We start from the raw sequence: 10,967 nt of genomic DNA, 5'->3' as shown, positions 1-10,967 counted from the left end.
AAAGTCCCTCTAGGCGCGGGGCCTTGTACATAGAAGTTGACTCTGTATATATATTTTTTTCAATAGAGTAAATTAATATACTGTATACATATATTTCAAGAATTTCGTTTTAATTAGTTAAAAAGCCTCAAGAATACAGAACAGTGTATATACAAATTAAACTTTAATTAACTTGTAATTACTATTTTGTGTTTTATGCGCCCACACACTATCTATTTTTACAGAAAGATTAAATTAATCGGTATAAATGAAGTAAGTATTGTGTTATTCATCAATAGCATACACGTAATTTAAAATAATTCTGTAATAATTTTTAATAAATGCGTACGGTAAGTTTGATTTCAGTCTATCTTAATCAAATTTCATGTCAAAAATAACGTTGAGATTTAAAATCAAGTAAACAATGACAAATTGGCGTAGTAAAATCATTGTTTTCCTTACTATTTCTGAACTCTTTTATTATGTAATACATAATTATACATCTTTAACAGTGACTTAGTAATAAGAGAACAAAACTGTCAGGCAGTTTATTTAGAAATTTTGTTAAATAATATTGAATAACATAAACATTAGAAAATAAAATTAACATATGTCAAAACAAATTATAATAAAATTTATTAAAAATAAATTTTTTTTGTCGTTCAGAATGCAAAAACTTAATGTTTCATTTTATTTTTTGGTAGTTTTAAGAATACTTCTGTAGAAAACACTACAGTGCACAATACTGCTATTATCAATAAAGAGTTACTTCATAAAATATTATCTAAAATGTAACTCACACTTTTCCACCAAAAAATCAGTCTTAATTAACTCGAGTTACGCCTTATTTCGTGTGGGCATGTCGGATCCAAGAGGTGGCAATGGAGACGATTGTCTCACCTGAGATTTTTTTTGTAGGTAACGCGAGCTTCATTATTTATTTGAAATAAAAATATAAACATTAATTTCTAATTCTGTTACATTTTATACTGTTATAAATTTATTTTAAGTAATTATCACAGCAAAAAAGTTTTATATATACTGTACATATTCTAAATTTAGCACCGTACACGAATAAAACAATTGCTCCTCTGAGATTCGTTTCTAGATTCGCCAATACGCATGGAAATAGCAAAAAGTGCGTATCTGCTACTTAAATTCCATGACCTACAATCTTTCCACATGTTTTTTATATTATACTAACTGTCGGAATTACATAGTGTTCTATTCATTAAAATATTTTCCCAACTCTGGACTTTGTTCTACGGACACCCATGCAACTAAATGCTCGCATTTTCGCCCATAAAACTAACACATGTTAATATAGAGAAAAAATAAATACAAGTGTTAAATTTAAAAATAAATATGAGTCATAGATATGTTAAGTGCATATTCACTGACTAGCATTCGGAAATCAAAAATATAAAACACTAAGCATCTGGACTCAAGGTTATTTCAGTCGGTAATTAAAACACGTATAAAAAAAACAAAACAAAATGACATACGAGCAGGGAAACAGATTTAGATACCGCAGAGTTAAATTAATAACAATACTATAAATAAATTTAAAAGCTTCAAAGATAATAATAAAGCAGCAAAAGTTATCTGCTTTTCGTGCAACTATTTAAATATTCTCTGGACAAAGATAGAAAATAAATAGCATATCATTAAAGTTAATATTGCGGGAATTATACCTTCGTCTAGGATAAGCTAAATCGACTTAATTAAAATACAAAAATCTTACGAAGTTGAATAAGTTAAATTAAACACATATATTGTAGAAACTTTGACAGCAAACTAATTTAAATTTGCAAGAGAGATATAGAAGTAATATATTAAAAATTTAGATAAGACATTGATTAATCGATTTGATAAATTCCCGAATTATTTATTGATTATAAAAATATTTTATATGACTAATATCGTCTAGAAGGTATAAAATAATAGTAATTTGAAGCGGGATTTTATTAAACTATAAAAATTTAGAGTTATTAAATCTGCTAAGATACAGTATATGTCAGTATCACAGAAAATATTTTTTAAATCATCAAAAATAAGGCGCATACCAGCTGTATTTTACTCAGATAACAATACACCATAATTATGTCTCGATAAATATTATTAAAGAATGAAGAGAATTTTTAAAAATAACGTACAGTAACAAATCTTTAAATCAATTCATATAGTTTAACTTAAAATATATGCTCTCCATCTCAGTAGTAGTGTCTTGCCCCTGTACATCATAAAGTTGAAGTCGTGTAAATTTCTACGTGACTACTTTTACAAACTGTCGTAGAACTAGTTCTTTCTGTATTTAAAACAATTAAAAGAATTACAAGCTGTTACTTAACGGTTAAATAACTCGCAAATTATTCAAATAGTCTCTCAAAGAAATAAAATTGATAGTTAATGTGGTTTAAAATTATCACTATTGAAAAAGTCTTATCCGAAAAGTAAGCTACTGTAGTCTATTCAGAGAAAACGATTAGGCTACATTTGAGAACGATGAAAAATTAAGATAATTAACTATCATTAAATTATTGCGTACAATGCACATGAGACACCATTTTAATTTCCTAAGTTCGTAGCGACGTAAATAGGTTAAGTATTCGCTAGTGCGAAAATAACATCCACTTATATTTTACGGGAGACTTAAACATTGCTTCTTATTTTTTACAGCTGAAATAATAAGAATTTTCACACTTTTTATAATAATTTGTAAACAAAATTATGAAAATATTAAATTTAAACTTAAAAATAACGAACTTATAACTATATACTGTACTGTATGTATTTGATTTCATTTACAGAGTTTGTATACAGACGCCATATCGTCATCTCGTTCACGTTGACTTTTTAACTAGTACTTTGACCTATACTAAATATATAAAATTAATGAAATATTCTATAATTGCTATAATATGAAAATATTTATATTATAGCAAATATATAAATGTTTCACTTACTTTTATATATTCTACGTAATAATTTCCAAGAACAGTATTGTTTTTAGCTATGACTAGAAAGTACAGTATGTAAATTGGAGACTAGCATGCGATTCAGTCAGTGAACGGATAAAATCCATTATGCAATTTTCTATGATAAATAAAATATATATTTAAAGAGTGCAAAAAACACACACTTTGTGTTATTTATGTGTTAAAAAGAGTTGTAGAAATTTTATTCATATGCAAAGGAAGGTTACAATTAGACTAATCTCAACATATATATATAATATATATATATATATATATATATATATATATATATTTCTAATAAAATAGTAGATCTATAAATATGTTATAAAGATAAGAAATGTATTTATTCAGATTTTAGTCGCCATTATAATTAAACCTGAATGAATTATCAACTGCATTTTCACCCTTCCCAGAGGTTCTAATCCTAAAAAAGATTAATAAATTCAATTTAATTCAACTTGAATGGGAATTAATTCTTTATTAAAATTGATTTATTTGGTACTGTATCTGAGTATCATAAATGCTTCATAATAACAATAATAATAATAATAAATGTTATTATATTTTAAAATGTAAACAGAATTTAGTTCAACACATTTGTGTATTGACGAGTTAAATCAAACAATTGTGGAATTATATAGGCTTATTATTACTGATTTATCTCGTTGATGATGTATGGGATAAGGCAACACAACACGAAGGAGATTTACCAAGGAGGACTTTCTGTGGGAAATCCTCCCTATTTGGGTATTAGACATGTGAAGAAAATCCGGGAAACTACACGCGGCCAATCAATTGGTCAGACACGAATTCGTGATAATACAAGTGTTCGATAGTTTTATCCGTTCGTCCACTGATTTATCTTGTATCTTGTTTAAAAAATATCATCGAAAATATAAATTATTCATTCTGATTGATTATAATTAAGATTTAAACAATCCAGCAACGAGTTTCTTAAATTTCCCGGCAGCATTTAGTGGCGCCATCTGTTACGATATTTTATTTTAAAACTTTTTTATTTTTTAATTATTATAAAATGGCAAAAAAACTTAATTTTGAGGGTAGGGATGGGTTTTATAAAAAATATTGTAAATGCGAATAACCAGTACAATCGTCATTAAGTCTGACACCTCTGGAATATGACACGACCCCTTTTACCTCTTCACCCCGACCTTAACCACCAAAATTTAATAGCATTAATCCCCCTAATATACAAACTTTCCTGCAAAATTTCAGAAAATTTCGACAAAAAGCAAGAGTTATTAAGCTTCAAAGGGTGAACAAAATCGTGCTCCACACACACACACACACAGACACAGACACACACACACAACACACACACACACACAACACACACACACACACAACACACACACACACTCATTTTAAAATTATATTAGTACCATATTCATTCATGCCTTATTGTTTATGACTTTATTAAACTTATAAATAATAAAACAAGATGTTTGATTTCTTGTACAAATTTATTAATAAAGTTATTTCAGTAAATTGTAAATAAAACCCAACCCAAAAAACTTTAAAAAACAAATTATAAATTAGTAGCTTAATAATAACTAATAATTTGGTAATAAATCATTCTAATTACTTATCAAATTTCTGTTAGAAAATGTGGTAATTAATTATAATTTTAAATAGACTCTAGAGATAACTTTAACATCTAGTATTAACGATATATATATTTCGAAAGTTTCATAAGCAAATAATTCCATTATCTTTTAGTAATATTGAGCAATATCCAAACGTTTCTGACCAATATTTATCCAAAGATTAGAAAAAAAACCTATTAAAAACTTTGAAGTTAAATTAATCAGAAAGATATTGCATCAAAGATCAAAGAAATGAGTAATGATAAATGACCTTAATAATCTTATCTTATATTGTTTTTTGAGGATGAACAGATAACATTTTATAAATACAGTATATCACTTTATGATTCACTTAAAAATCTAACAACTTTGAAAAAATGCCAAAAATAAATGAAATTCAGCTTATAAAAGAGACTTTGGATTGCATTACAGGTCATGTAGATAAAATTTTTCTATAATTAAAGATAATTCTTACAATTTAGAAAATCTCTTCTTCAGACTTACATTGGTGATTCTGGGCAACATTAATCATTAATAATGTTATTAGTTTCCTTGATAAGCAATGTTTCAAGCACAAATAAATTGTTATGTTTTCTCCTGACATATGCCATCATTATAATATCGAGCTGTCGACCATTTATTATCTGCATGAGAAAGATTTACAATGGCAGAAAAGCGACAATTAGCACCATTGCAATCTTTCCTTTTCAGTGCTACCAGCGAGTATGTTTATATGTAAACATATTTATAAATTTCTCTTCTTATAATATATATTTCCTGTATTTTTCATATGTATATTATACTGGTATATAAATTGTTATTCATTATACATAATAATTACTTATATACAGATAGTATATAATTATAATTGTAATAAACTCTAATTTATTTACATATTTATTTTTTAATATAAAAATATTATTATTATTTATTTTTTTTGTAGTATTCAAACAGATGTAAATTTTCTCTTGAGATGCTATGAACTAATTCAGATCATTACAGCATTTTTTTTTTTTTTTTTTTTAAAGTAGCAAATTATATTACAACTAATAAATTATTTAAAGAACATTAATTAATTAGCATAAAAAATGAATTAAAAACACATACCAAGTTTCCAGTTATAATTTTACACGCATTATAATTGAAAAACAAATGACAAAGTAGATTAATAAGTAGTAGTCAAGGGCGCACATCCAAAGTGATATGGGATAAACCAATCTGTTTAACACCTGTCGCAAAGACAAGCGAAAAATGTGCTCTGTGCATGCTCTATTGAATTCAATTAATTTTAACAGAAGAAAAAAAAACTTTTATTTGCATCACTTTACACTACATTAAACGCGAACTAACACCAAGTTGCACGAAGAATGAGTGATCCAGATTAAAACGTTGGCCAGTCTGACCTTAAAATGCGTGCTTATACACGTACAGTACGGTATTTTTTTTTTTTTTTTTTTTTTTTTAAATTTAAAGCTATTTATTAAATATATTTTAACTGTTTCAACTTGTATATAATGTTTCTATTCGTTTTAAGAAATGGCCTTGTAATTCGTATAATTTATCTTAACTATTTCGTTAGTCATGTTACTGTTTACCCGTCATTATCGGTGGTTGTTAGATAATTTTTCAAGATTTTTATTGATGTAGGAAAGAGTTGCAACTGACAAAAGAATATTATAAATTTTATTATTATTTAAATTATATTATCGGATCATTTTTTTTCCTTTAATGTTAACATAAATTTATTGAAAGCTGCGAAACACTCCGACAAGGAATTATCTCTATTGAAGATTTTATTTACTGTATTTAGAAATCAATAATAAAAAAAGAAAGACAAAACAGTAAAATGTAAAGATATTTATTTATTTATTGTTTACAAAAATAAGATCCTTGACCAATGATTTCATATATTTAAATGAGACAAAACAGGTCTAGGTCTAATGCAATCGCGAGTAAATAAGGGGAAGAAACAAAAGATAATCTGAATTTGGCTTCAAAATAATGATATAGCAAATTGAATAAACATTGAACTGTAAATATACTGATTATAGAATATGCAACATTTGTCTTAATTAATTCAAACCTTTAAATTTTGCAAAAAAATTTAAATATGCTGTAATACGTATTATATGACCGTATTAAAAATGTTAAACAAGTAAATATTGTAAATATCATTTTAAAAAATTAAAAGTTATCTACAGATAAGAACTTTTTTTCATCATTTCCGACGAAAACTTTCAACAGTAACTTAGAAGAATTTACACCACAAATCGAAACAAAAAGTCAACTTCTAAGAAGCAGACATTATAATCCAATTATAGCACTGAATAAATGGAATAAAATTATTTTAAATTACTAGCTAATTGAGCATTAAATAAATAAAAATAGTCTACTTATATTTCACATTCCTAAACGACCGGGAAGATAAAAACTTTAATTTTACAACGGCAATATTGAAGTTTATAGGCTACATCTCGTGTTAAAGCCGTTCATATTTAAAAAATATATTTGTTCTAAAAAGCGTGTGCTTAGCCCTGACCTAAAATGTTAAATCGGAAGTGTGAGTTTCCTTGGCATTGACTACAGGAACTTGTAAAGCACGAAAAAGACCTAACCCCAATAAAAATTGCGTATAGTCTAGGCAACAATTTCTGATTTGAAAACACCGTTTTCTTTTTTTTTTATATATATTATAAATTCATATATAACCTGCAATAGTATTATCTAAACGTATTTTGAAAAATACAGGAAGAGAATCTCTTTACGATACACGCATATATATATATATATATAATCCGTAACTAGTAGATTGGGTGATATATATATATATATATATATATATATATATAAATGAAAAGATGGAAACTTACCGATAAACAAAATAAATGAATTCGGCCTAAAAAATGCGGAACAAAGGATATATTCAGAGTAGAAAAATAAATTAATTATTACTACAACAGAGTGAATGAATAAGTATTTTTTTGAAGGATGGAAACGAGCATATTTCTTCAAGGATCTTCTGTGAAGACAATTCTTAGAAAAACTAGAGTATAAGGTCAAAGCAGAAAATTAGTGTTGTTTGATAACAGAAGAGCCAGTTCAAGGATAAAGCATTTTTCTCGTTCTATTCAGCAATTTATCTCTTCAAAAACTCATATAAAATAATTGAATGATTGGTTAACAACACCCACTCGAATTCTTATTAATTATATTACCTATCAATCAAACAAGGATTACTCATTTTCTCTTTTGTAATTTAAGAATAATATTTTCTATTTAACATTTTAAACAAGTTTATGAGAATAAAATTACGCTAAACTATTCTTCTATTGATTGCGAAGAAATACTTCTTTTAAAATTAATGTTTTAAAGCCATGAAAAACTGAATTATATATATATATTTATATATGTTCATAAGTTGTTGTTGTTGTTGTTGTTTTTTTAATAATATAAATATCTAATATAATGAAGCAACAAATAACTCGCAGTGTTTTCACAAGATTAACTGTTAGCTTCAATAATAGATGGCAGCAGTTTCCAAAATTACAACATGTAACTAAGTTGCTTTGTAAATCTCAAGGGTTTCCAAGGTCCGTTTTGAATGATTTTTTTTTATGAGACTGGAGTTATTCAAGTCGGCTCTTACATTGTATTCGTGGTGTACGTTGACAGGGTGGTGGTGTGTCTTTTTTGGCAATGTCATATTTATGTTCAGCAATCCTTTTTTGAACAAACCTTTTGAACAGACCAATGTAGACAAGATCTCTTTGGAACCTGTGATCCCTTATTGGGATACTGTACACCACTGGTGCTCTTAAATTATCCGGTGTGTCTTTCGCGTTTCTCAGAAGCGAGTAAATAGTTTGCGTTCTCGAGTAAGCCAAATTGGTGCCTTTTTTAGTGCTATTTCCTTGTATAGGGAATGCAGGTTTTTGTTGTATTGTATAACTGTGTGTTTCTTATTTGGGTCCTGGGCACCTCCACGGAACAGGGAGGGGGTCAAATTGGACCCCCCTGTTCCGTGGAGGCGTGAAGCCCTGCGTTTATATTATGGAAGTTACGAGCTAAACCATAGATATACAGTACAGGGGTATACAATATCCCAATAATGGATCACAGGTTCCAAAGAGATCTTGTCTACATTGAATCCACCAAAAGGTCTATTTAAAAAAGGATTGCTGAACATAAATATGACATTGCCAAAAAAGACACACCACCACCCTGTCAACGTACACCACGGATACAATGTAAGAGCCGACTTGAATAACACCAGTCTCATAAAAAAAAAATCATTCAAAACGGACCACATCAGGGCCTTGGAAACCCTTGAGATTTACAAAGCAACCAAGTCGGGGAATTGTATTAATTTCAAAGACAGTAAGGTAATATCTTATGCGTGGCGCTATACTTGTGATGAGCATCCGCATTGGTAGTTGTATATTATTCCTTGGAAGATAGACCACATATTATTATGAAAGACTTCTGTATAGTAAATTATTTCAAAATCTTTGATCGTTACTACATGCTGGAGAAAATTAATTTTTGTATTCAAAAAACGTTTTATATTCGTAACATTCCATTTTTGCAAAGGACAAAGAATCTGATGAAGATCTTGGTTAAGGTTAAAGATAGAAAACGTTAGTTCAGTGACTATATTCGTTTTGTACCGGAAATCTAAAGGTCGTGAAAAATATATTTAATCTTATAGGTACCGGTATTTATTAGTGAAAATTGTTAATATTACTTTGATAATAATTTAGAGCTTTTTTCGTGTGTCGGCTCCTTTTAAGAAATTTTTTTCCATTGACTTATTTCAATATTATGTATTACAAATATATATATATATATACAAAGCCGGTACTCTTGTCATATGAGGTCTACCCATGGAGTGATGGTCACATGGACTATAACGATATGAAAATATAAGCATTTTGGTCTGATATAAAACGAAATTAAAGCAAATTCATGGTCAAAATGAAGAAAGTAGCTACTAAATAATATTGATTTCTGACTTTGAAACTTTTATTTTAATTAAAACGACCATTTTTTACAATCTTCTGTTATAAATCTTTACTTTTACATAATGGGTTCACTATGAAAACTTCCAATATATTTCAAAATTAACACAAATTGTGAGCAGAAACATTTATTAATCATTCTACTAATTTGCAGAAGCAAGCTATCGACAACGTCGTAGACGACAATTAGTTACGAGCTTTTTCCGGATTGTTAACGAATCAACAATACAAATTCCATTGTAGTTCGTAGGAATCCAGACGCCATTTTCATATCGCTGGCATTTTCCAAAAAAATACCGAAATTTTTGCTATTTTTAGAAAGAAGAAGCCGAGAAATGGCAAAATAATTGAGGGAAAGACGGATAAACCGAATTTCAGTAAAGGAAACGAAACTGAAATAAAATATTTGGAAGCCGACATTAGCCAAACTAACAAGAAATTACTATGGAAGGAAGACATTTTAAACGGTTAATGTTACCTTAGGTGCCAAGATGGCGGCTCGTCTCTGATTCCAGCAAGGAAACAGTGGGACGCACGTTCTAACCTAACCTAACCTATTCTAATAATTTGGTTGCTAATAATTATGGTAATTTATTAGAATAGGTTAGGTTAGGTTAGGTTAGAACGTGCGTCCCACTGTTTCCTTGCTGGAATCAGAGGCGAGCCGCCATCTTGGCACCTAAGGTAACATTAACCTTTTAAACGAATTCGTATTACGGGTAAGTCACTTCCAACGAACTAGAATATACTATAGAGTGGCTGTGACTTTAGATACAACGTTCTTGGTGTCGATGACGGGTACTATCAACTGGCATTTTACTTTAAGTCAAAACATTGAAGTCTAAACCACGTGTTGGGCAGGATTGTAACTTTAAAATCTATTTCTCTCATCTAAATCTGGATTGTTTTGTTCGCTCCTAGATTTGACATTTAGGCAATAAAATAAGTGATATAAATCTAGATTGTTTCATCTCGAATTTAGCTATTTTGTAGATTTTATTTAATTATTATAAAGAAGGTAAGATCAGAGTTTTAAGTAGTAAACGTAGTACTTAACCCCGAATATAACAATATTTTTAGAATTTAAGTACGAGTTGAAGGGCTTTACTCTTAGCAATATGATTATTTATAATATACTCAGTTTTGGTTTCAACTTGTTGTTATATTAATATAACAAAATCGTAGTACTTATTGATAAAAACAGGATTATGTTAACTTTTGAAGTAAAATATTTCAAATCGTTAATGTTTGACGTAACGCGTGAAGTATTTACTGAATGTTGAACGTTCGAAACAAACTAATTGTTCGAATTTTCTATTGTTGGTCGCCATGTTTAAATGGAAATTTTCTCGTTTTTCCTGCGTTTTATGAGATTTATAAATGAA

At 28.3% G+C, this 10,967-nt stretch overlaps 1 protein-coding gene across 1 annotated transcript in view; it reads right to left on the bottom strand.

Moving 5' to 3' along the window:
* LOC136972272 (phospholipid-transporting ATPase VA) overlaps nucleotides 1-5,926 on the bottom strand; it is a 95,178-nt gene extending 89,252 nt beyond the window's left edge. Inside the window, exon 1 of the mRNA XM_067266846.1 lies at nucleotides 5,672-5,926. The gene's annotated coding sequence lies outside the window, so the exon portion shown is untranslated. The remainder of the gene's footprint in view (nucleotides 1-5,671) is intronic.
* Between the last annotated feature and the right edge of the window lie 5,041 nt (nucleotides 5,927-10,967).

The sequence above is a fragment of the Centruroides vittatus genome, unplaced genomic scaffold, assembly GCF_030686945.1.
Source record: "Centruroides vittatus isolate TY-2023 unplaced genomic scaffold, ASM3068694v2 contig_1057, whole genome shotgun sequence".
NCBI lineage: Eukaryota > Metazoa > Arthropoda > Arachnida > Scorpiones > Buthidae > Centruroides > Centruroides vittatus.
This window is presented reverse-complemented; position numbering and strand designations above follow the sequence as displayed.